The sequence below is a fragment of the Sminthopsis crassicaudata genome, chromosome 2 (assembly GCF_048593235.1).
Source record: "Sminthopsis crassicaudata isolate SCR6 chromosome 2, ASM4859323v1, whole genome shotgun sequence".
Classification (NCBI taxonomy): Eukaryota; Metazoa; Chordata; class Mammalia; order Dasyuromorphia; family Dasyuridae; genus Sminthopsis; species Sminthopsis crassicaudata.
In genome coordinates, this window is record NC_133618.1 from 299,917,276 (window position 1) to 299,924,601 (window position 7,326).

General features: G+C 33.4%; 1 long non-coding RNA gene across 2 annotated transcripts in view; it reads left to right on the plus strand.

The window, feature by feature from the left end:
- Window positions 1-7,083, plus strand: part of LOC141556168 (uncharacterized) — a 95,859-nt gene extending 88,776 nt beyond the window's left edge. For both annotated transcript variants that reach the window (XR_012486450.1, XR_012486451.1), the window contains exons 3-4: window positions 2,679-2,768; window positions 6,507-7,083. This is a non-coding gene — a long non-coding RNA (uncharacterized LOC141556168). The remainder of the gene's footprint in view (window positions 1-2,678; window positions 2,769-6,506) is intronic.
- Window positions 7,084-7,326: the final 243 nt, after the last annotated feature.

Sequence of the window (7,326 nt, forward strand, 5' to 3'; positions counted from 1 at the left end):
TAGCTCACAGTAGACCTATAAATCTGTGCTTGATTGAACATAATTTAACATATATTAAACATTGCTATATCAAAATACAAGTGGGGATACAGTCAGTTTGGAGAAGCTAAGACCTGGAGTCTCCCTAGGATGGAGGGATTAGTCTAAGTCCAGAGAGATAAACATGGCTAAAAGAAGGAGTTAAGAGGTACTAGGAAGCAGATGAGATTAAAATAACAGGTTGATCTAGGAATAATCTAAGAAATCAAAGAAATACCTAAATTGGTTTTAAGCTTTTAGATAGATGAATTTCAGATTTCAAACAGCATTAGGAAATAGAAGATACTGAGGTATACAGAATGATTGGTGCCATTATATAGGCAAGTTGCAATGTTTTAGAATTTCCCAGTTTTTGAGCACTGAAATGCCAAATGAATAAATAGGAGGTTGCTTGGAATTAGAGCCAAACAAATTGGATGATCTTGAGGAACATATTATTTAAAATATGATAGGCTCTGAAGGTCTGAAACTGATCTGTCAGAATATAACTTTCAAATTAATGGGGTAGCAAAGCAAGGCAACAAGTTTTGTATTAAAGGGAGAGCATTATAGTGTGACACTGTAATAAGTGCTGGGTGCAAATACAAGGAAAATTAGAAATAATCCCTGATCTAAAAGGAATTTACACTTTAATTAGCAAAGATAATGTACAAACAGCAGTTGAAGGGGTAGAGTGGGAATGGCTGGGGGAAAAAAAAAAAGGTAAGTGTTGAAGTCCAGAGTCAGAAAGGAGAGAAGGGAAGATGAAAGATGGAGGGAGAAGGGGCCCTCAAATACTGTGTTTGTCATTAGGAGCTACATGTTAGTCTGCATCAGAATGTGATGGTTTCATTTTATTTTTAAATCATAATTAGTGAAGTTTTCGATTATGATGTGGGGTGTTCACTTAAGTGAGATCACAAACTTTTGTTATAATTTCAAGCTTCCAGGGTTTTTTTTTTTTTTTTTTTTGGTTTATTTTTTGCTTTGATGATTGAATTTTAGATAACCTGCTTCCTGATGATACATAGCAAGTCATCTTTATTGTATCAGAAATGTGCCTTCAAATATCACTGCAGAGTAGATTACTTTTTTACAAGTCAGGCATAAATCATTAATCCAAGTATAATTTATAGTTTCTCTTTCTGTTCACTTTCAGAGAGCAGTGTTTTCTGAAATAAATTTATCTGACTGTTCTGAAATAAATTGTCTGACTTTTTTCTTAGATTTGGAGGACTAACTTACTTTTTGGTCACATGATCCTATACCCCTATAACCAACATTCCATCATTAGGGAACTATGAATTGCAAAGCTAGAGATGGGAAAATATGTCATATTTAATGGCTTATGTGATCTTTTAAACTAGCACCTTCATTAATACCTTGGTACCTTCTGTTTCAAAGGGCACATGTTTTTTATAAGACATAGATAGCTATACTTAGATCAAAATATCTAGGTTATGATAAGAGGCTTATGGTCTCAATAAAATTCTGGGGTTAGAAATTTACATAAATTCATATCTAGCTGATCTCATGAGTTTCAAAGAAACCTCTAAGGATTTGAACTTGAAATGCATATACTTTTTCTAGGCCAGAGGAGAAATGAAAACATTCTTAATTATTTCAAGCCTTTACAGTGGTGTACAGTGTAATTAACTATGATGTGTATTTCACACCCAATTAGAGGGTATTTTAGCACCAAGATAATTGGACCTAGCAGCACCTGTGAAGTGTAATCAAACAAGTTTATCACCTCCTATGATTGTCACATGATCTACTTCAGGGTATAGGGAATCTATAGGAAGAAATCTGAGCTCATGTTCCTGATTGAAGTTCACAACTCATCAATTATTTTTCAAGCCCAATTTGAAAATGTTTTTATTTTTTAGCCATTAAGTTTTCTTTAAGATGTTAAGAATTCTATTCCACTTCTCTATCATTTGATTGTCCTTGAATGTGTAGACGCAGGGGTCCTCAAACTTTTAAAATAAGGGCCAGTTCACTGTTCCTCAGACTGTTGGAGGGCCAGACTATAGTAAAAACAAAAGCTCACACTCTGTCTCTGCCCCTCAGCCTTAACCCGGTGGGCCGCATAAACGTCCTCAGCCAGCGCATCTGGCCCGGGGCCGTAGTTTGAGAACCCCTGGTTTTTCAAAGAAGACCAATGACATAATGGATTTGGAGTTATAGTGCCATAAATATTGAGTTGGAAGCTGTTTTCTTGTCCATTCCCTTTCATTTTACAGAGAAATTGGGGTCCAAGGAATTTAAATTACTTGTACCCACATAGTATGCTTAAGAGGTGGAATATAAATCCAGCTTCTCTGAAATTCAAAAGTTATACTCTTTCTATTATGTCAGATAATGGGAGGTGTCAAATTTTGCACATGTCACTTGTGACTCTGTGCAAGTCACTGCACTTTTTCAAACCCTGGTGTCATCATCTATAATATAATGTAAGACACTGAGGGTGGTAAATAAAATAATCTCTAAGGATCCTTCCAATCTGTGATGTTATAATATCCATGGTCCTATATACTAACTGGTAACAAAGAAGTTAGTCTTATAAAATGGTAATAAAAAAGCTAGTCTCTGTTATTTTATTTTTTCTACTTGAAGGGGTAATTTTAAACTGAACTATTTCTACTATCTCCCTTCAGCCACCATTTTTCTCAAGGTGTCAAGCAGCAAACATTTATAACAAATTCAGTGGTGTGGTCTGTAAACATGGAACAAAGCAATAGTATCTGGTGAGTAGCTTGTCCTTGGTCTGTTTACCCAGAATTGATACCTTATTCCTCTTATGCAAAAGAGCAGGTTGATTATCATTGCCCTGGCTAAACTTTCTCCCTCTCAAAGTTCTGGAATTAGTGGTCACCTTGTGGACAAACCTACTTTTGCTTTTGCCACAAATAAAATACATCAGAATTAAACTTATTGTAGTACTTTAAAATAGTTAAGTATTATCCCTCTTATCTTTTATTTTTATAGTACAGACAACTTTCAACAAATAACCCTTCCTACAAAATTCTTCCCCTGCAACAAGTTTGGGTGTTTATTGTTAATAGAAAGGAGGTGTCTTCCTTTATGAACACTGACCATTGTTAATGACTAATTTTGTTAATGCTTTTGTTGACTGTTTTATAACTTTGAAAAGGCTGCCAAACTCTTTTTGGACAAACTAAGCTATCTATAATAATGTAAAACATATTATTTTCCCTAATAAATGGGATTTATGGCATAGTAGATGCAGAGCTGTCCTTGAAGAGCTGAGTTCAAGTCATGCTTTCTACACTTACCTTATGCCAATCACTTAACTCTCAGTGCCTCAAACACTTCTCAAATGTTATGCAGTGTTATGTAGTTGTAGAAATAATTCATGAAAGATCACTCTCTCTATTAGTGAAACCATAGATTATTTGTTTTAAGTGCAGTATACACTTTTACCAACAACTGTAAGGTAGGATTTAGATCCAATAAACAAGATATAAATGGCTTCTACTGGAAATGAAAAGATAGACAATGAAAAAATTGTATATATATAGTATAGTAGAAAAAACGTTGACACTGGAGTCAGATGCTTTAAGTTCAAATCTCCCTTCTGAAACTATTTATGTGATCTTGGGCAAATTACTTTCCCCCTGCAGATTTCACGTTTTCTCCTCTGTAAAACAAAGAGGTTGAACAAGATGACCTATGAGGTCTCATTTATGATCTTAAGTACAATCCCTACATTATGAAATTTGATACTGAAATTAAGTTAATTTTTTCCCTTACCATTCAGTGCTGGTTGCCTCTGATACCATTTACTTTTTCTCAAAATAGGATTTAGGAGACAGATTATATAGCTAACTATTTGAGTTATTTACACTAAATAATACAGCCTTGAGATTTCTAGCTCTGGAAATGTGTAACAGTGAGAGCAAATTTGAAAAAAAAAATCACCAATTCTTTGGCAACATAAATAATTCTTATAGAATATCATCACACAAATTCTGTGATATGCAGTATAGTCAGTTCTGAAATCACTAATTGCCACTTGGGCATGACTTTAAGCTGTCCCATAATCATATTGTATTCCTGGGAACCTCATTCTTATGAGCTTATGGACTAATGAAATGCACCCCAAACCCTCAGAAGTCAAACATCTGAGGCAAATCTATGTTTAAAACTCATACTGTCAGACTCTTTGAATACTGCTGCTTGTAGTAAGTATTACAGAGTGAATCTTAAATAGTAATGAAATGCCCTTATACAAAGCATATCCACAAGAGAAGTTATAGGAACTCACATTATTTTTCTGAGATGATTATAGCTACTCAGGAGAAGCAAGGGGGTGGGGGAGGGAGGAAAAGATTGAAAACCTCATAAGGTTGATAACTTCATAGTACATCTTCTGGAGTGTAGATTAAGTATGAAATGTTATGACATTTGGGGACTGGTTCTTTAAAATGCTCTTTGCTAACAAAGAAAGACTTTTCCTGCCTTTTCAGTTTGACATACAGCTGTTTTAATATGCCTCTCTTAAGGAAGCTACCTGAATGAACATTTGGACTTGAGCTTTCTTCTTCAAAGAATGAAGTGGAATTTTTATCTGCAATTGAGAGAGAGTTAGTAGCAGGACTATTTCTCTAGCAAAGAAATTATAAATTGTAAGAAAAGAGTAATAATCTAGAAAATAAACAGATAATAAGTTTCAAAGCTGTCCATCTCCTATACTCTATCCCCAATAGCTTTCATTAGAAAAGATAAAATCGCACTTTTTAGATCTTCTACTGAATATGTGACCTTGGCTACATTGCTCTTTTCCCTGTGTCTCAGTTTCCCTATCAGTAAAACAAAAACGGTAGGCTCCTTGATTTTTAAGGTTCATTCTAGAAGGAAAAGTCACTGATCAACAAAAATTTATTGTACAAAACAGATAATGTTGATTATGTTAAATTAAAAAGGTTTTGTATAAACAAAACCAAAGCAACAAACATTAGAAGGAAAATAGGAAATGAAGACAAAAAAAAAAAAAATTACAGTGAGTTTCTCTGATAAAGGCCTCATTTCTCAAGTATATAGAAAACTGAGTCATTCCCCAATCGATAAGTGGTCAAAGGATATAACAGGCAGTTTTCAGAAGAAAAAAAATCAAAGCTATATATATGCATATATATGTAAAATGCTCTAAGTCACTATTAATTGGAGAAATGCAAATAAAAGCAACTATGAGGTACCACCTTATACCTATCAGATTGGCTAATATGACAGAAAACAAAGAGGACAAATGTGAGAGGGAATGTGGAAAAATTGAGACATTGAGATATCATTGGTGAATTGGGCATTCAATTAAAACAGAACAAATTAAAAGCTCCCAATTAAATACAAAATTAGAAATTCTGAACCCTATAGCAATCTATTATTTGATAAATCCTCATACTCCAACTTCTGGAATAAGAACTCACCATCTGAAAAAAAATTCCTAGGAAAACTGGAAAGCAATATGTCAGAAAGTTGGCATAAACCTACAAATCACATCCCATACCAAAATAAGGTCAAAATGTGTACATGATTTGGGCATAAAAGATGATACCATAAACAGATTAGGAGAACAAGGGATAATTTACCCATGAGATCTTTGGAGAAAGAAGGAATTTATGACCAAAGAGCTAGAGAACATTATAAAAGGCAAAATGGATAACTTTGATTACATTAAATTAAAAAGGTTTTGCAAAACCAAACCCAACAAAAATAAGATTCAAAGGGAAGTACAAAGCTAGGGAAAAAATTATAGTCATTGCTTCTGATAAAGATCTTATTTCTAAAATATATAAAGAACCATGTAAAATTCATAAGAATATAGGCCACTCCCCTACTGATAAATGGTCAAAGAATATGAATAGATAATTTCCAGGTGATAAAATTAAAGCCATTTAAGTTTATATGAAAAACTGCTGTATATCACTATTGATTAGACAAATGCAAATTAAAACAATTCTGAGGTACCTCTAGACATTTCTCAGATTGGCTAAGATGACAGGAAAAGATAATGATGAATGTTGGAGGATATGTGAGAAAATTGGGAAACGAAAACATTATTTGTAGTTTGTGAACTGATCCAACCAATTCTGGAAAACAATTTGCAGCTCTGTCCAAAGGGCTACAAAACTGTGCATACCCCTTGACTCATCCATGCCATTATTGGGTCTGTATTTCAAGGAAATCATAAAGAATAAAAAAAGATCCATATGTGCAAAAATGTTTGTAGCAGTTCTTTTTGTGGGAGCAACGAAATGGAAAATGAGTAGATATCTGTCATTTGGAGAATGGCTGAAATAGTTGTTGTATATGAAGATATGAAATAGTATTATTCTATAAAAATGATGAACAAGCTGATTTTATAGATTTACATGAAATGATGCTAAGTGAAGTGAGTAGAATCATTTTGCATTATTAATGTACTCTTGTTCTTCTTTGTTCACAAGTTCCTTCCTTCTTCACAGATCTGCCTACAGCTCTTTTTGTAGTGGCAAAGAACTAGAAACCAAGTGGATGACATCAGTTGGAAGAAGTTGGAAGAAATCACTGAATAAGTGATAGTATATGAATGTTGTGGAATATTATTGTTCTATAAGAAGTGATCACCAGGATGATTTCAGAAAGGCCTAGAAAGACTTACATGAACTGATGCTAATTGAAGTGAGAAGAACCAAGAAAACATCATCATATACAGTAACTACAAGATTATGTAATGATCAATTCTGACACTTGTGGTTCTTTTCAGCAATTCTAATAGATGTGATGGAGAGAGCTATCTGTATTTAGAAAGAGAACTGTGGGGACATAATATTTTCACCTTTTTTTTGTTTGCTTGCTTTTTTCTTTCTCATTTTTTCCCTGATTGATTTTTCCCTGATTCCCAGCATGATAAATGTGGAAATATGTATAGAAGAATTACACATTTTTGGACATATGTTACATTATTTCTTGAATGAGGGAGGGTTAGAGGAAGACAGGGAGAAAAAATATGGAACACAAGTTTTTTTTTGTAAGTATGAATGTTGAAAACTAAGCATATATTTTGAAAATAAAGAGCTTTAAAAAAAGAAAAAATATGGTTCCTATGGATATATTTTACTTAAAATCATATGTATAATTCATATCACATTTTTAACTTTTTATTTACTAGGTAGAGGAGTGATGGAAGGGAAGAAGAAAATTTGAGATTCAAAATTTTTTTAAAATGACAAAAATTTTCAGCAAATTATATCCCCAGTACTTGGCACAGTGCCTGGCACATAATAGGTTTTTAATAAATGTTTA